At 39.4% G+C, this 20,136-nt stretch overlaps 1 long non-coding RNA gene across 2 annotated transcripts; it reads left to right on the forward strand.

The window, feature by feature from the left end:
- Positions 1 to 1,655: 1,655 nt before the first annotated feature.
- LOC115787788 (uncharacterized) lies at positions 1,656 to 7,502 on the forward strand. 2 transcript variants are annotated; one of them, XR_004020544.1, is made up of 5 exons: positions 1,656 to 1,834; positions 3,128 to 3,229; positions 4,234 to 4,386; positions 5,111 to 5,212; positions 5,633 to 7,502. It is a non-coding gene; the product is annotated as an uncharacterized LOC115787788 (long non-coding RNA). The 2 variants fall into 2 exon arrangements; XR_004020545.1 differs by lacking the exon at positions 1,656 to 1,834 and adding an exon at positions 1,853 to 2,293.
- The last annotated feature ends 12,634 nt before the right edge of the window (positions 7,503 to 20,136 follow it).

Genomic DNA, 20,136 nt, shown 5'->3' on the forward strand with positions numbered 1-20,136 from the left:
GACCCCCTATGAGCAGCACTTGGTGACAGTGGGAAGGAAAAACTCCCTTTAACAGGAAGAAACCTCCAGCAGAACCAGGCTCAGGGAGGGTCAGTCATCTGCAGCGACTGGTTGGGCTGAGGGGAGAGAAAAGACATGCTGTGGAAGAGAGACAGAGACTAATAACAATTAATGATTAAATGCAGAGTGGAGTATAAACAAAGTAAATAAGGTGAATGAAAAGAAACAGTGCATTATGTGAACCCCCCAGCAGACTAGGCCTATAGCAGCATAACTAAGGGAGGGTTCAGGGTCACCTGATCCAGCCCTAACTATAAGCTTGATCATAAAGGAAAGTTTTAAGCCTAATCTTAAAAAAAGAGAGGGTGTCTGTCTCCTGAATCCAAGCTGGGAGCTGGTTCCACAGAAGAGGGGCCTTTCAGGCCCCTCTTCTGCCTGGATGACCTCTAATTTCCTGCTTCTAAATTCAGATAAAACTGAAATTCGTGTTCTCGGCCCCACAAATCTTAGAAACATGGTGTCAAACCAGATACTTACTCTGGATGGCATTACTTTGGCCTCCAGTAACACTGTGAGAAATCTTGGAGTCATTTTTGACCAGGATATGTCCTTCAATGCACATATTAAACAAATATGTAGGACCGCTTTTTTGCATTTGCGCAATATTTCTAAAATTAGAAACATCCTTTCTCAGAGTGATGCTGAAAAGCTCATTCATGCATTTATTACTTCTAGGCTGGACTATTGTAATTCATTATTATCAGGCTGTCCTAAAAGCTCCCTGAAAAGCCTTCAGCTGATCCAAAATGCTGCAGCTAGAGTACTGACAGGGACTAGAAAGAGAGAGCAGATTTCTCCCATATTGGCCTCTCTTCATTGGCTCCCTATTAAATCTAGAATAGAATTTAAAATTCTTCTCCTCACATACAAGGTCTTGAATAATCAGGCCCCATCTTATCTCAAAGACCTCATAGTACCATATCACCCCAACAGAGCACTTCGCTCTCAGACTGCTGGCTTACTTGTGGTTCCTAGGATACTTAAGAGTAGAATGGGAGGCAGAGCCTTCAGCTTTCAGGCGCCTCTTCTGTGGAACCAGCTTCCAGCTTGGATTCAGGAGACAGACACCCTCTCTATTTTTAAGATTAGGCTTAAAACTTTCCTTTATGATAAAGCTTATAGTTAGGGCTGGATCAGGTGACCCTGAACCATCCCTTAGTTATGCTGCTATAGGCCTAGTCTGCTGGGGGGTTCACATAATGCACTGTTTCTTCTCATTCACCTTATTTACTTTGTTTATACTCCACTCTGCATTTAATCATTAATTGATATTAATCTCTGGCTCTCTTCCACAGCATGTCTTTCTCTCCCCTCAGCCCAACCGGTTGCGGCAGATGACTGCCCCTCCCTGAGCCGGGTTCTGCTGGAGGTTTCTTCCTGTTAAAGGGAGTTTTTCCTTTCCACTGTCGCCAAATGCTTGCTCATACACTGTAATAAATGATTCTGTGGTCATGTAGGTTTTAATTGATGAATTTAGTAAAATATATTCAATATTAATGTGTTTTTGATTTTGTTGTAATTATTTAAGTAAAATTAAAATAAAAATGTCTTGAATAAAACTGACGTATTCTGGGTTAATCAAATATAAGCTTTCTGTTTGTGTAATTCTAAACAGAGAGAAAATTGAATAAATCCAACTTAATGGAATTGGTCAATTTTTAATTGAAAAGCACTTCCTGTTAACCGCGCTTTTTGAATTTGGCAGACATAGCCACAAAACATGCAGACGGGGAGTTACCCTCTACCTCTTTACTCATCTATCTGGTTGACTACGGTAAGGAAACTTATTTTGTTTGTACTGGGCTGGTGAGGACAATGCATAGGTATGGTGTATGCTGCATTATAATACAACATGAGCAGTCACAGAGAGAGAGAGACTCAGCAGCAGAAAGCTGGCTTCTGTTAGCTAAGCCATGTTAATATAGGCTAGTACTGTGGTAGCGTTTCGAACCGTTCGTATTGCTGACAAAAGCACAAGCTTTTATTTTGAAAGATATTGGTTAGTATTTCCGCTATTGTGTTGCCCATGTTCCGTTTATGTTAGTGATATGTCCTCGGTATGTACTTATTAAATCCTGCCGATAAGCATGTTGGGGTTTGTGTTACGATTAGACACCTTTCCATAACGGGAAATTATCAGGGCTAAGTATAGTGAGCATCTATGTTCCAAACTCTACTTGCTGCACTTCCGTTAGCTTTACTTCCTCTTTGTGTTGGACCGTTTACCACGCAGGTAACGTTATCACTTCTCTCTGTTCTTTCGCTGTTTTGTCATAAATGTTAAGTTACCTTGAAAACGCATTAAGTCAGTGTATCAACAGTTACGTTTTAGAGCTTCAGTTTTATTAAGGGTTACTGTTTATTAATCTCCCGCCAGCCGCGAGAAGTCATATCAGGGAGGCGAGCTAACACGACGGTTGCGTCAATTTTCTCATTTAAACGCGAAACAGTACAATACAATTCTTCTGAAAACATTTGAGTAATGCGGTACCATATCTTTATTCGTTTTGTGTCCAGCACAGCCAGGTTTGATAGTTTAAAAGTTTCGCGAACTTCAGCCAGGCAGGGGTGGTGGTGGTGAAATAATATAAAAGATAAAAGTAGGTTAATGCGCAAGCCTGATGTGAAGTGATGCAGCTTGATGTGATGCCTGCTATAAAAACCTCCCTATTAAAATTAATTTGTTCTACCTTTGCATAAAACTCAGTAAAAATGTAGCCAGTCACTTATTATATTATAGTAATCACGTGTTCAAGTGTACAACAATTAGGCTTTACAATTCATTAATAGTATGAAATATTTAAAATGGCTTAAATAATGAAGTCAAATTAACAAGTTTTGTTTTGGGAGAAACTCTCAAATCTAGAATGTAGGCTATAATTGTGTAAAAATTTAACGTCTTGCTAGGCTGGATGTCGTCAGTGCACATATAACAAACGGATGCAAATATTGATATACCAACCAGCCCTACAATACAGCCTATGCATGTGATTGATACAGGGATGCAATTAAGCAGAAAGGCACATTTTGTCATTAACATTACTGTGTTTCTCTTACATGTCCCCAGATGAGATGGCAGTGTAAAACCTGCGGATTCAGAGCAACGACAAGGGGTGATCTTCTGACCCATTACAGGCTACAGCACAGGACATTTGAAACTGGAAATTCGGTACCTTGTCTTGTTCATGATTGTCCGTGCTCCTTTAAAACTTTGAGTGCCCTACGCACGCATCTTTCAAGATACCATCCAGAAGATGAAGCTAGAAGGCCAGAAGTAGTCCTCTGTTTCTCATGTTTAATCTGCTCATCTAAACATCCCACTAAAAAAGAATATTTCCTACACCTTGGCAATCATCTGAGGCGTCATGAAACCGTAGAGTGTGTTTTTGCTGGATGCACATTTAAGACAAATATATATGTCACATTTTTTTCGCACAAAAGCAGAAAGCACAGATCTCATTCAATTGAAGACTTAAAGCCAGATGCCATTGGTGAACACCAGACTTTACCACTGATCATGTAGGTGACAGTGATTATGAGGATACCTGTATAAATCCTCCAGTGGATATATCGAATGAAATACAACAAAGAATTGGCTTACTTCTCTTGAAGTTGGAAAGTGTGCACAACGTTTCTGGTAAATGTATTGATGATTTGGTGGAGGAGCTTCATTTTATATACACAGCATCTGCTCCAGTAATTTATAAGCTAGTTGAAACAAGTTTGAAAAAGAGCAATTGTGCTGTGGAAGAAGACATTGTCACTGAATTGGCAGAAGAGCTCTGTAAGTCACATCCTACAAGCAAAGCATTGGGAGTAGATGGGCCCTTTGGTTCTGTTTATAAAAGAAGAAAATATTTCAAGGAACAGTTTGAATTTATCGAACCAGTGGAGTATGTTCTTGATTCGCAGGAGAATCTCAGCTTCCAATACGTGCCCCTTCCTGAGACCTTGCAGCATATATTGACTAATAAGGATATTTCACATGAAGTTTTAAAAAAAAGACCAAGCTCATCCACTCATTATGAATCATTTCAAGATGGGGAATATTTCAAACAAAACCCATTTTTTGCTGTAGAGGAACCAAGAATAGCATTAATTCTCTACATTGACGATTTCGAGGTTGAGAAGTGATGTAATACCACTGTCTGTCGTGTTGCCTTTTTGTTTCAGATCAGTGCTGAATTTCAGAGAATAACCACTGTACAACTGGAACCCAAATTTATGTCTGGGTTGGACCTTCACACTCCCAAGCTACTGAAGCTGTTTCATGCTAAAGGTGGAGCACTTGGACAAAGACTGTAGATCATAATGGAGCCACTGGAGGTACAATACTTTTCAAAATTAAGTCGCTTTGTTCCGTAAGATTTCCAGGCAACATTTTTTTCTTTACACTCAAGGTGGCAAAATCTAATAAAATTTTGAAAGTACATGTCTAGATAATATTTTATCATGATGATTATAATTCTTTATTTATCTATTTGTGAGTTTTGTGGTTATGGAGTTAACCGCTCTATACAGTGATTGGGATTTTAGGTGCTGTCAGTATATATTTGACTTTAGGCTCCATTTCAAGATAGCAGTTATCATTTTATCACCATGTGTTCGATATTATTGTAAAGTTTTTTTATGTAGTACCTTTCACAGACCAGGCATTACAAAGCTAAAAGGACCACACAAACTCTTCAAACTAAGGTGCTGTGGAATGAAGTTTGTTTTTTAGCAGTGTAATATCAGAACTAACAGAATTATGACACTGCACTGACTCCATTTATAAGAACAGAAAACACACACATACACAAAAATACTGCCATGAACTCAAGGATTCACTAAATGTATATTTAACTCTATAGTGAAGCAGGCAAGTAAAATACTATCAGAATTTAAAAACATGATGACCAAAATCACAAAAATAGGATCTAGGTTGTACAAAACCAGAATTGTCCCCTAAGTGTTATGTGTTGACATTTACGAATTAATAGAACATCTACAGTGATTTTTTTTGTTTTGTTTTTATGATTGGCTTATCAGTTGTTGCATTCCTCTCCAGAACTCCACGTGCCCTAGGGTTGAGACGGCCAGAGAGGTTGTCCTTCGGTGCCTTATAGAATACCTTGGAGAGCATGGGGAACATCTCATCAAAGAGTTCAGTGTAGGTGAACTTAATTCGCATTAACCTAATTCAAGGATTGTAATTCCTTGATTAGAGGCTGTCAAGTACATTGGTATGTGATGTGTAACCAAAACTGTTTTCGTACTCTTTAATTTTTGCCCTACCAGAACAGCTTCAGTCTGTTGAATCAATTCTAAGGAGCACTGAAGTTGTTGGCTGCTGGTGGATGAACTCCTTCTGGTTTTCATGAGTGATCAGTGAACAGTGAATAAGGGCCCTAAATAAACATGAACTTAAAATTTTGCTTTAATTTGTCATTCACCCTTACATTGACATGGGTGACATAGAGCTCTTTATTAAAAATCTTTGTGATGTGTTGTGCAGTTTTTTTTTTAAGTGATATGCTACTTTAAAAATAAAGTTTTATGCTATGGCACTGATTACATTTTCATGTTGCAGGACATCGAGAACTTGGAGGAACTTGAACAGCTTGTAGTGGCAATAACTCACAAAGGACATAGCCTCCACAAGCGACAGCCCAAAGGAAATTGGAGTTGTCATTGAGGGCATGGAAGTCATCAGAGGACTTGGAGATATTGCCAGTGCTTGCTGTCTCCTCTTGGGCTTGACCTATGCACTGAATCTCGACTATCCCAAGCAGTTGAAGTACACCTTTGAGGTATTCCAAAAACTTTTCTTGGAACTGGATGCATCAAAGCTGTCAAAGAAAGTCCAGTCCCTCAAGAGCAAACTTCTGGCTTGAACTGAGACTATGGTCGCACACTTTTGTGTGACCCACAAGGTTCAGCTTTAACAAAGCTTGAGAATTGAATGTTTGAAGGTGCCAAATGTCAGTGAAATTTCTGTTGTGGTCAGTTCACGGTAAAATGTTTATGTACAAATTGTTCTTTTACATGTTTTCTGTTGGGGCAAGTGCACTTTTCATAGATTTGTGCTTTTTCTTTGAGATCATAACTGATATAATTTAATGGCTCGCTGTGCTGAGGAAGCAAGCATAGGATTTTTCTTTTCGACAAGACAATTCTTTCAGTTTATACAATGACCATAAATGGTCTCCTCTCTTATTTGTCACAAGCATTTAATTTATTTGTAATTTTAGCCAGTGGAGTATGCTCTTGATTTGCAGGAGAATCTCAGCTCCCAATACATGCCCTGCCCCTTCTACCTTGCAGCATATATTGACCAATAAGGATATTTCACTTGAGGTTAAGCTTATCCATTCAGAATGAATCATTTCAAGATGGGGAATATTTCAGACAAAACTATTTTTTTTCATTGTAGAGGAACCAAGAATAGCATTCATTCTCCACATTGATTATTTTGAGGATTCCATTAGGAACATTGTGTAAAAAAACAATATCACAGCTGTTTATTGGGTATTAGCAAATATACCACCTGGATTGCGCTCTATACTTTGTGCAATAAACTGGTCTAGTCTCTGCAAGGCTGTTGGTGCTAAAAGATTTGGCTATGATATTGTGTTAGAGCCTCTCAAAAGATTTGTGTCTTAAAAAGAAGAGTTTTGTATGTCTAGAGTTTTTGTTGCCAGTGATGGAAAGAATTTTAAAGGGACAGTATGTTGTATGGCAGCAGACAATCTTGGTGCGCACTCTCTTGGTGGACTTATTGAAAGCTTTACAGGTCCTTACGTTTGCAGGTTCTGCTTAGGACATCGTTCTGAATACCCCTTAAAAAATTCTGTTGTGGTTGGTTCAAGGTAAAAATGTTTACAAATTGTTCTTTTACATGTTTTCTGTTGTGGCACATGTACTTTTCAAGGATTTGTGCTTCTCTTTAAGATCATAACTGATATAATTTAGCGGCTCACTAAGGTGAGGAAGCAAGCATAGGATTTTTCTTTAAGATAAGACAATTATTTCAGTTTATACAATGACCATAAATGGTCTCCTCTCTTATTTGTCACAAGCATTTAATTTATTTGTAAATTTATGTCAGTAGGACAGTGTAGCCATGCCCTAACGTTTTTTAGTTCTTCTCGACAGGTCCTCTGGCAACTGTACTCATTTTTGTTTTCACAAAAATAGTGTTCAAGGTCAGCATTTGTAAAAGTTTGCAATGAAATGCTATAATTTTTATAATTAAAAGTGTTACTTTTGGCAAGAATTTAATGTATGTTCTGTTAATTGAGTTTTATTTACTCTGTACTTCGTGGTACCCATTGTAATCTCACCTTAAAATGTGGGTCATGAGATAAACACAATATATCTAAGTAAGAATTATATTTAGATTTAATTAAATCCACTAAGTAAATTCAAGTAAATTCATTGATTAAGATATATCATTATTACTCAATTACATGGTACTTGTATGTAGAATTTAATTATGTTTTATTAGTACTTTTTACTAATTTAGACATTTCTCTTTTTGATATCTACTCAATATTTTTGTTTAGGTTTTAATTAATTCCTTTATGTATTTTAATTAAATCTACTCATATTAAATGGTTAACTCCAAAGGGTCTCATTTAATTAAAATTTACTCAATTACAAACAAGATTATATTTAATTAATAATATTGCGTGCAATCTGTTGCCTCAATTTTATTGAGTAAATATGGTACCTGTCTGATTGCACTGATGTACATATTAGTGGAATATAGTCTACATTCTTTTATCTTTTAATTAGTCTCTGCACTGTATATTTTGTAATTTTGTAATATTGTGCTATAGTTATAGCTCTAATATCTCTGTATATTTGCAATTTGTATACTTGTATATTGTCTTATAGTTTTTATACTTATTTGTTTTTTTTTGTTTTTTTTCTGTAAGCACGAAGTACCGCAGCAATTTCCTAATGCTGTGAACCTGTTCACCCATATGGCAATAAAAACCTTCTGATTCTGATTCTGATTCTGATATATCTTTTTTTACAGTGTAGGGGGTCGTTTTGACTGTTGGGTTTTCTCTGTATTATTGTAGGGTCTTTACCCACAATACAAAGTGCCTTGAGGCGACAGTTTGTTGTGATTTGGCGCCATATAAATAAAATTGAATTGAATTGAATTGAAAGCTGAAGGCTCTGCCTCCCATTCTACTCTTAAGTATCCTAGGAACCACAAGTAAGCCAGCAGTCTGAGAGTGAAGTGCTCTGTTGGGGTGATATGGTACTATGAGGTCTTTGAGATAAGATGGTGCCTGATTATTCAAGACCTTGTATGTGAGGAGAAGGATTTTAAATTCTATTCTAGATTTAACAGGGAGCCAATGAAGAGAAGCCAATATGGGAGAAATCTGCTCTCTCTTTCTAGTCCCTGTCAGTACTCTAGCTGCAGCATTTTGGATCAGCTGAAGGCTTTTCAGGGAGCTTTTAGGACAGACTGATAATAATGAATTACAATAGTCCAGCCTAGAAGTAATAAATGCATGAATTAGTTTTTCAGCATCACTCTGAGAAAGGATGTTTCTAATTTTAGAAATATTGCACAAATGCAAAAAAGCAGTCCTACATATTTGTTTAATATGTGCATTGAAGGACATATCCTGGTCAAAAATGACTCCAAGATTTCTCAGTGTTACTGGAGGCCAAAGTAATGCCATCCAGAGTAAGTATCTGGTTAGACACCATGTTTCTAAGATTTGTGGGGCCGAGTACAAGAACTTCAGTTTGATCTGAATTTAGAAGCAGGAAATTAGAGGTCATCCAGGCCTTAGGTCAGAGAAGACACCACCTTTATGAACACAACATGTAACCAAAAAGAAGTGTATGACTTGAGCCTTTGAGGAACAACAGATATAAATCATAAATTAAATGCAGATTTCTAATAGTACTTTGAAGGAATCTTTTCAGGTTGTGTCATGCACACTCATTAGCATGTAATATCAAGTGCAACAGTGTAGCAGCAAAGATGGTCGCCTTTATTACTGTTATTTTTTATATCCAGTGGTGTTTGTGAGTTTGTTGTTATTGAGTTTTGATTCCTGTTTTGACTTTGTGGTTTTCTGAGGAATGAGTTTAATGATTCTCTGTTCTGGTTCCTGTTTAGCTTCATTGTTTTTCATATTGTGACTTTCAGTTTTGCGGCTCAGCTGCCCCAGTTGAGTGGCTGTGGCTCAGGAAGTACAGTGGGTTATCTGCCAGTTAGAAGGTTTGATCTCTGGCTCATTCTTGGTAAGTGTTTGTTTCATGTTTGTTTCATATTATTATTATTATTAGTTCTGCAGCAGCCTCAGTAAAACAGTACAGTTTTTGTTATTCTATCTGCTTGTGTCCTGCAGTGGGTCCTCTTTACTCCACACCCTGATAGATAGTTGTTTAAACATTATCAAACTAAGATATGTGACACAATTAGTGGTTTCAAAATTCACAGAATTTGTAATATGATTTTTGGTATCAGACACTGTGACACACATCCCCTCTGATGTCATTTACATCTCTTTTTCAAAGAATTGACTTTTTATCAGGAAACCATCTTTGCGTGTGTGATGTTCAGCAGTTATGGGGTGAACAGAAAAATGGCTGCCAATCTGATCAAGCATCTTCAGAATTTCTTCAGAAAAGCAAACATGGTGCCAGGTTTTTGATGCACCATCACCAGTCAAAGCCTTTTTTTGGCTCTTGTGTGCATCCTCATTATAATAGGTATGTTTTCCAGTATGTTGGACTGGAGCCAAAGGTTTATTTAGTTAAATGGCAAATTTGTAACAAATATGTGCAGTTCATCAATTTTGAGAAGTGCAAATTACTGTAATGAATGAGATAATGAATCACTCTCTGAAGTCTGGTAATGGCTGCCTTACGGTATATGATGTCCCTACAGAAGCTAATGACGTCTGCGCCAGTGTTCACATTCATGTTGTTATCTTGTGGTGCCATCAACACACTACAGTTTGTGCACTCAAAACAGTCCCTGAGAGACTTGCAGGCCTCAAGCAACCATTTCCTGTATGAGCGGCTGATAGCAGCCAGCCTCATCACACATGGTTTGTAGTGGGGTGAGGAAAGGCCAGATTGTGATCTGATCTGCCAAGTGGTGGTAAAGCACTGTAAGCATCCTTCATATTAGCATAAAACAGATGCAGTGTCCTTCCTCGTGAGACTGTCCACATACTGAACAAACCAGGTCCTCTGCAGAGCCAGAAGGTAGTGATGGTATGATGAGGCCCCGTGAATGTGTCGGCGATTTCCAGAAAACTGCTTCACCAAAGGCCAGATAACACAAAGACCCTTTAACAGCTCATTCAGGAGTGCTGACATCTGCTGGACATTTGATGTACAGCATTCCTACTGTTATGTCACGTTGGCTGGTGGATCTTTTAACATAATTATGCAATTATTATGTCAAGAACTCCATTTAAGGTATTGCAAACACAGCTGAACTAAATCTATCCTTATTGTGGTATATCTAATGTTTCCACTAATACATACTGAGCTTGACTCAGCACAGTTTGTAGGGTTTTCTATTATGTCCTAGAACCAGGCACTTGTTTAGTACCCACTCAGCTGGGGTTCCAAGTGATCTGAAAAAGTGATGTCGAAGATTTTTAAAACGCGATAGCGAGGGAAATGAAGACACACAAACCAACAGTGTGGTCCAACAACGACTTGCACACGTTTCTGTGCTCAGTGGCAGACAGGAAATTAGATCGTGTACCAGGAGGTCTCTGAGCCATGCTTGAGTCACTTACAAATCACATCAAGTGATTTGTACCTGTCACCAAGTTTCTAGAATTTCTGTCTCTGCTGGTGGCACTGCTCTGCTGGCAACACGGTGAAGAAGAAGAGAGGAGGGCTCCTACTGCACACTCGCTGTTTGTTCGTTAGTTAAGTCTGTTCATTAGTTATATTTTTTAAATAGTTTTTTAATAGTTTTTAATAGTAATGCTTTTACAGTTTTGTTTTTAACTCGACAACTGTTGGTGGCTGAAGTGATCCACGGATTTAATGGAGCTGCTAGCACTAGTAGGGTTAACTCTACTTAGCCTATGCATCCAGTGCTTCACGGAGGGGGCTACTAGCACTAACCAGATAACCTATGGTTGGCTCGGGGCTAATGGAATTAAGGGACTCTGTAGCCCTGCCATCGCCAGGACTTTTGGACAGCATACCCAAGGAGCTGTTACGGCACGAGGGAGGCCCACATCGAGACGGGAAGGCAAGGAAGCGTGGCTGGAGAGGCAGCATTAGACAACAGGTCTGGAGTATGAGGGGCCGTTAGGGACATTATTACTGAAACGATCTCACAAACACTACTGAAACGCCTTCCTGTTTACACGAAACGCCTTCCTGTTCATTCGAAACGCCTTCCTGTTCATTCGAAATGCCTTCCTGTTTACACGAAATGCGCTCACACACACAACTGAAACGCTCTCACAAACACTACTGAAACGCTCTCACACACACTACTGAAACGCTCCAAATCCTACTTTGCAACCCCCGCTCCTTGAAAAACAAACTAGATGAGCTGCGTCTACATCTCCGAGGCTGGCATGAGTACCGTGAGTCTGATATATTGGTTTTTAAAGAGACTTGGCTTGGTAGTGATGTACCAGCCAGTTTTATACAGCTGAATGGTCTTTCTCATGTACGTATGGACAGAGATATAAACTCTGGTAAAACTCGAGGGGGTGGAATATGTATTTATATCAAAGACAGCTGGTGTTCAAATGTTGCTATCAGAGACAAAATCTGAAACCCTGACCTGGAGCTGCTGTGCGTCACATTAAGTCCACGCTACCTGCCAAAGGAATTTGCAAACATACTTGTGTGTGCTGTTTACAATCCACCGAATGGGAACCTGGTATGCTGATACCGGGCGATTTTAATCATTGCAGCTTAAATAAGAGTCTTCCTGGTTTTCATCAGTATGTGAGGTGTAACACCAGAAAGGACAATATCCTGGATAAATGCTATGGTAACATTAAGGAGGCCTATACAGCCAGAGCTAAACCTCCTCTTAGCAACTCAGACCATAATGTGATTCATCTGTTACCCACATATAGGTCAGTCTTTAAGTCCCGTAAACCGGAAAGGGGAACTGTTAAGATATGGTCCAGAGACAAAGTTGAAGAACTGAAAGGATGCTTCCTCTCCACAGACTGGGAAATCTTTTTTAAGGAGGCCGATATGGACCACGCAGCTGAAGCAGTAACTGCCTTTATCTCTTTTTGTGTAGACTGTACTATACCACAAAAGACTATCATAAGATACCCTAATAATAAACTGTACACCACAAGAGGCATTAAGGAATGCATTAGGAGGAAAAAGGACGCCTTTAAATTTGGCGATACCGGAGGAGTTAAAGCAGCTCAAAAGGACTTGAATCAACAAATGAGACTAGCCAGGTTGTGTTTATAAAGAACGGGCAGAACAGGATCTTACTATGTCCAACTCCAAGAAACTGTGGGACTCTATCAGAATAATGACAAACATGGAGGCAAAAAGGAAGCCTCTGTTTGCCAATGATGAAACCACAAAAGCAAATGAATTGAATACATTCTACATGTGTTTTGAATCTGATAACACCAGAGAATGCTGCACTGTCCTAATGAATGTAACCTGTGACATGAAGGACAGGATTTTAATTGATCCTAATGCCGTCACAAGAACTTTCAGATCCATGCAGGGGAGAAAAGTGACTGGGCCTGATAATATGTCCACTTTCCTTTTAAAGACATTTGCAGAGGAACTGACTCCAACTTGGCACCAGCTGTTCCAACTTTCAATTGATACACAGACTGTGCCAGAAATCTGGAAACAATCCATCATAATACCAGTTCCAAAAAAGGCATGTCCTCAGGAGGACATTGATTATAGGCCTGTCGCACTTACCTCAAGTGTTTTTAAATCATTAGTGAGACTCATGATAAATAAACTCAGAACTGACGTAGGGCCACTGTTAGACAGGTATCAGTTTGCATACACAACAAAAAGTAGTACTAATGATGCCATGTTAACACTAATGCATTTTATTTTAAAGCACCTTGAAAAGCCTGGTACATATGCTAGAATGTTGTTTGTTGATTTCAGCTCAGCTTTTAACTCAATTCAGCCGCACATGCTCCTTGAAAAGTTGGTGCAGATGAATGTAAACCCCTTTTTAATCAGGTGGTACCACTCTTTCCTTACCAACAGGCCGCAGAAAGTCAAATTCAATTCTACTTTTTCAGATACATTGGTAAGCAGCACTGGAGCCCCCAGGGATGCGTCAGTTCACCATTCTTATTTACCCTGTACACAAATGACTGCGTCAGTTCTATGTTAAATCAGCACATTGTGAAGTTTTCCGATGACACCGTCATTCTCAGTCTGCTCACCAAGGATTCCAGTGACTCCACCCACAGAGCTGCTGTGGAGAGGTGTGTGACCTGGTGTGATAAACATAAACTTCACATAAACACCTGCAAGACTTTTGAGATGCTGTTGGATCCCAGATAAGCTGGTGACCAGAACCCTGTGATCATACACAATAAAGCCATCAAACAGGTGACCTCATACAAATACTTTGGTGTTCACATTGACAGTGACCTGAGCTGGCGCACACATGTTGCCACGGTGTCTGCCAGCATTCATCAGCATCTTCATTTTCTGCGCAGACTCCGTTTATTTGGAGTTTGTAAAAATATAATGGTAATTTTCTATAGAGCAGGGGTAGGGAACTCCAGGCCTCGAGAGCCGGTGTCCTGCAGGTTTTAGATGTGAGGCAGACTGAGGAGGTAATTCAGTCATTTGATTCAGGTGTGCTGGATCAGGGACACATCTAAAACCTGCAGGACACCGACTCTCGAGGCCTGGAGTTCCCTACCCCTGCTATAGAGCAACAATAGAGTCAATACAGTCTAACTAGCTGGTTTGGAAATCTAACAGTCAAATCCAAAACGCAAATCCATAATCTAATAAGAACAGTGGGTAAAATCATGGGTCACACTCCCCCCAACCTTCAGGAACTCTTTGACCGAGCAGTTATTGCACAGGCAAATAGCATCTTGATGGAGAGCTCCCATGTTTTGCACGCAGAGTATGTGCTGCTGAATTCAGGAAGGAGGTACAGGGTTCCTCTTTGTAAAGACAACAGGTACAAACATTCATTTATAACCCTATCAATCAAGGCAATCATTGAGCTAACATGATGAAGAAGTACATATGGCAAGTTGTATAGGTTCTTAAATTGTATATTGGTTAAATTGTATATTGATTTTATATTTACAGTTCTATTTTTTCTATGTAAATTATTCTGTTTTATTGTGTGTTTTTTTTCTTTTTTTTTTTAATGTATTTATCGGATTGAGTGGTAGTCTTGATCTGTTTTATTGTTTTCTTCTTTTTAAACCAAGATACATTTCGCCCAAGGGAGACAAATAAAGAATCTTCTATAAAGAATTCTATAAAGAATCTTGACTTGACTTCTGCCCGCGTTGCTAAATCGACTCCACCCACACTGAGGTGGTACACAATTTCAATGGAAACAAAACAAAGTCGAGTCGAGTAGGTACCGTGTGTAGTGGAAACGTGGCATAAGTATCAATACATCAGTTTTGGTGTATCAATGAAGTATTGTATTTAGAAGTGTATGGCATGTGTTTCTGGTGGGGGGGGGTATTGATTTTTATCCAGGATTAAATATTTGTTAAAAGTGTCGGGGTTTAGGCGATTCCTTCTTTTTGGTACATCTTTCACCGCCTTAGAAAACACTCACAGAGAACTGAAGAAGCAGGTACACAGAAACTGAAGTGCTAATGTATACAGATGATGATACAGATGTTTCTGATTATGCTGCTACAACAGTGGATCAGACTGGCCTCAGATCACCCAGAACACTTCCTCTATTTCCCGCGGCTTTTTCAGCAACTCGAATCACATAATGAGGCAGTCACGTGACCTCGTTTGGTATTTATCTTAAAAAACGATATGGCCCTTTACTGGAAAATGCCCACATCACAATGTGCACATCCCAGTAAAGTTGATAAACCCACACTTCCTGAGCTACGCGGACTTGCTGCCACTTGCATGCATATATGTGTGAAGGTGTTTCCCATCTCCAACAGGCAGACAGAGGCAGGTTGTAAATATCGTTAGCCTAATAGCGTAAGACATATTTTGGCCAAAAATGAGATATGTGTCTAAATGAATCTATACTGTTAGCAGAGTAGAATTAGGTAGGTATCTCAAAATATGCCAAAATATGACTTCGGCCATTAAGCCATTAGGCTAATGATATGTGTCCCATACTGTGTAAAACACTTCACGTCTTCAGGATGTTTGCAGAAGAGGGGATGCTATACACTGGTAAACATGGCCCTGTACCATGTTTTTTTTTTGGAGGTTGTGGTCATTAAATTCAGAATGAGCTAATATGTTTTCTTACAATTGTATATTTTCAAAGTTTAAACATTTGATATGTCATTTGTGCAATATTGCTAAAAATAGTCTCAGAGTGATGCTGAAAACCTAGTTCATGCATTTATTACTTTTAGGCTGGACTATTGTAATTCATTATTATCAGGCTGTCCCAAAAGCTCCCTGAAAAGCCTTCAGCTGATCCAAAATGCTGCAGAGTCTAGAAGGAGTGAGCATATTTTTCCTTTCATAGCTTCTCTTTATTGGCTCCCTGTTTAATCCAGAATTTAATTTAAAATCTTTCTCCTCACATATAAGATCTTGAATAATTCGGCCACATCATATCTTACAGACCTCATGGTATCATATTATCCTAACAGAGCACTTCTCTCTCAAACTGCAAGCTTGCTTATGGTTCCTAGACTTTCTAAAAGTGGATGTTAGAGCTGGTTCAAGTGACCCTGAACCATTAGTTATGCTGCAACCGGCTCAGGCTGCTGGGGGACATCCCGTGCACTGAGCATTTTTTATTAATAAATTTTGGCTCTCTCCCGTAATATGTGTTTTTTCCTGTCTGCTTCGGCTCTTGGCTGCCCCTCCCTGAGCCTGGTTAAGCAGAAGCTTTCTTCCTGTTAAAGGGGAGCTCACACAGGGATGTCTGATTGTTGGGGGTTTCTCTATATATTGTAAAGACCCTACAATATTAATGTGACTTGAGGTGACTGTTGTTGTGAATTGGCACTGCATAACTGAATTGAAATGATTTCAACAAGTCCGTCAAGTCAGGGCATTTTACAAGTGAAGCAATATGTTACAGGATGTTTTTTCTTTGTTTCTTTGAACACCACACCACAGTTTCTGCTCTGAGTCCTGCTCTGCCTCAGAAAACCACAGACTGCTGTGTAAGCTACATGCTTCCGACCCCTCATGTGTCACTACAATTATGGGAAATTATCTCAATAAAACCTTAAAAACACTTGAATGCCAAAAGTTTCCACCAGAGACACTTAGACATAAATACATTTGCAGTTAAATTAAATTTCAAAGTGTATTTAATATCATAAGTAAAACAGTTATTTCTATAAACAATTATCAACCCAAATGTGAAATCTAAAATCTCTTAACTCAGAAACATCCACCCAGAGCATCTGCGTGAACAGCAGTATCAGACTTTGTGACTGTACAAATATGAAACAATTTCAGGCTACCTTTACTGAACTACACTGCTCAAAGTTTAAAGGAACACGTTTTACTCAGAGTTCAGCATCAAGTCAGGTAAACCTCTGTGATACTGATGTGGTCAGTAAGTATCAGAGGGGGTGTTCATCAGTTTCAGCTGCTTTGGTGTTCATGAAATTACCAACAGGTGCACTAGAGGGGCAACAATGAGACACCCCCCCAAACAGGAATGGTTTACAGGTGGAGTCTGTGTAGATTCTCAGTTATCCAGGTCATAGTAGTCTCTGGAGCTTGAAAAAGGCGACTGGACTTCTTTTTGTTTCTTGAAGACGTTTCACCTCTCATCCGAAAGGCTTCTTCAGTTCTCAACCAAATGGTGGAGAGACCCAGGTATTTAAACCCCTGTGGGCGTAGTCCCCTGGAGGTGGTTATGACCCTCTATTGATCATGTGCTTGAACACATGTGCCCAGGTGTGAAGGTGTGATCCATCATTGAACAGAGGAGGTGGATTACGTCACCAACTTTCCCCCGCTTACAGTGCTGTCCTGAGCTCCCTTCCCAGACGTCTCAACCCCCATTCACACCTTTGTTCCAGTGACCTCAATAGGCCACAGGAAACAACGGAGCGGAGTCCTAAATTGGTTTCAACTGAAACCACTGATTAAATATGACCCACGCCCCCTTCACACCTGGGCACATGTGTTCCCGCACATGATCAATAGAGGGTCATAACCACCTCCAGGGGACTACGCCCACAGGGGTTTAAATACCTGGGTCTCTCCACCATTTGGTTGAGAACTGAAGAAGCCTTTCGGATGAGAGGTGAAACGTCTTCAAGAAACAAAAAGAAGTCCAGTCGCCTTTTTCAAGCTCCAGAGTTTACAGGTGGAGGACACTCACATTTTCCTCCTCATCTTTTCTGAGTGGTTTTGATTAGTTCTGCATTTGGTTAGGGTCAGAGTCACTGCTGGTAGCATGAGGTCATACCTGGACCCTACAGAGGCTGCACAGGTAGTCCAACTCCTCCAGGATGGCACATCAATACGTGCCATTGGCAGAAGGTTTGCTGTGTCTCCCAGCACAGTCTCAGAGCATGGAGGAGACTCCAGGAGACAGGCAGGTACTCGAGGTTGCTGCAGTGAAATTTCAGCAAACTTTTCCAGCCTGCTGCATCATTCTTTACTTTGATTTTCAGGGTGTCTTTAAATTCAGCTTCTGTAGGTTGACCATTTTCATTTCCATTAAATGATGTGGCATCCTTTCATTCCAGGCACATTACCCAGTATAGATATCCAGCATGATATTTTTTTCCCATTGAGGTCTGATGTGTTTTCAAATTGTTCCTTTAATTTTTTGACCAGTATATTTTGACATTATCACAGCAGCAGTGACAGATTTACTCTGAGCAGTTCACAGCTTTTGGAGAAAAAAGAAAGAAAAGAAAAGCAACAGCCTAGTTGTCTACCTATCTGTGTCATCCCTGTAATGGACTGGTAATGAGTCCAGGGTTTGGCCTAATTTAACAACACTGAGTCTGCCATCAATTCAATTCAGTACAATTCATTTTTATTTATATAGTACCAATTCACAACATCAGTTGCCTCAAGGTGCTTTCCACTGTAGGGAGAGAGCCTAAGGAGCAGAGTTGTACACAGTGGGGTGTACAGGCAGCTGATCTGCAGTGTGTTGGCACATTGGCAAATTAACAGTGGAGTAATTACATCCTTAAACTTAGTTACAGCACTATCATTACAGCACATGCACTGTAATGAAATTTACATTTCAAATTTATAAGATTTATTGAAATTTATTCTCCACATTCAGTTTCTATGTCAGATGTCAAAACAAGATCCAGAGTGTGATAAAAACAATGAGCGGGATCATTCACATTTTGAGAGAAGCCAACTGAGTCTAATAAAAAAAAATTAAATGCAGTGTTGAGGCTGTCATTTTCAACATGGATGTTAAAAGCACCTACAATAATATTTTTTTTATCAGAACTGACCATTAAAACAGAAAAGTCAGAGAAATCAGAACTCTGAGCACCTAACCACCTCCCTAATATATCTTCAGTTAAATACATACGACTCCAGCTCTTCCCTGATTAGTAAAACCTACCGGAGAGTGTCACCTCTCAACTTATCAGTAACTGTTAAACTTCACAGTAATTCTAACACGTGGGAAATATCAAGCAAAACTTTTTTTTTTTTTTAATCTGAGAAATCTTACCAAGAAAAAGTTCTGATTTCTTGCCTGCAGATATTGAACTGATCTGGCAGAGCTGAGGGGCACTGCTGCAGTCAGCGGTCAGAGGCAGAAATAAAAATGCATCCACTGATGGTTTTCTGTGTTGCTGTTACTATAGAGTGTTTAGTTTGTGTCATGGTTATCATACACGCACACACACACACGCACACGACTTTGTCTTCCTTTTCACATATAGTGGTTTCTATTTTTCTCACAAAGCCACACTATGAGATTCTGTCTCCCTGTCATCATACAGGTGCATAAGCACTGAGTGGATGACCAGCCTATTAATCAGATTTTAAATTAACTGGTTTACTTTTCAGTGCTGTTGGCCAATCAGATTTATACGAATGGGGACAATGTTTATTACAGCAGAGGGAGTAAGGTCTTCCCTGAAAAAGACATCATGTGGACAGCAGCAAATGTTGCTGCAAAGGCCTAAAGATCAAAGCCTGACAACAATGGTTTGCTGTAGTGTTTGTATTAGCGTAAATGATAAAATACCCAAATAATCTGCAGTTTTACATTGAGAAACACTCTGAACTATTTGCCTGTCTAGTCTTTTACAAAGTAACCCTCTTGAACCCAAGAGTAATTTTCTTACCCGCAAATACAACCTATATTAAGTGTTTCAAAAAATAGTGCCCCTACAGGAGGAAAGGTGATATAAGATGCCTCACAAGTAGCACTTCACTTTAATAACATGTTACTGTATGTCAGCACATCTTGTGGCATCTAATGCCATTTAATCCCCACAGACTCCATTTAAAGAGATGGCATGTCATTTTATGATGAAATTGTTAAAAAACAGTATGATGAAAGAAAAAAAAATCCCTAGCAGAAGCAAATGATGATGATGAAGAGAAACGAATAAAGATGACCCCACCCACCCACCCACCCACCCCAACAAGCAGGTACAGATAAAGATGACAGACAGCAGTGAACTAACAATAATGCTACAGTATGAGTAATGAGTTGGTGTCTGGCTAGCTAACTTTGTGCTTTACATAATTTTTGTTTCTTTCAGCAACAATGGAGAGCAGGGGGCAAAAGGTCCAGAGACAAGGGAGGAGGCTACAGCTTTAGAGAGAGGAGACGAAGGAGGTGCAGCTCTAGAGAGGAGAAAACAGCAGCTGCAACTGTAGGAATCATCATTGAAATATTGTGGTTTCCTAACTCCTTTTCAGTCATGTTTAATGTAAAAATTGCAGGCTAGTTCAGTC

Source organism: Archocentrus centrarchus, chromosome 11 (genome assembly GCF_007364275.1).
Source record: "Archocentrus centrarchus isolate MPI-CPG fArcCen1 chromosome 11, fArcCen1, whole genome shotgun sequence".
NCBI classification, from domain to species: Eukaryota; Metazoa; Chordata; class Actinopteri; order Cichliformes; family Cichlidae; genus Archocentrus; species Archocentrus centrarchus.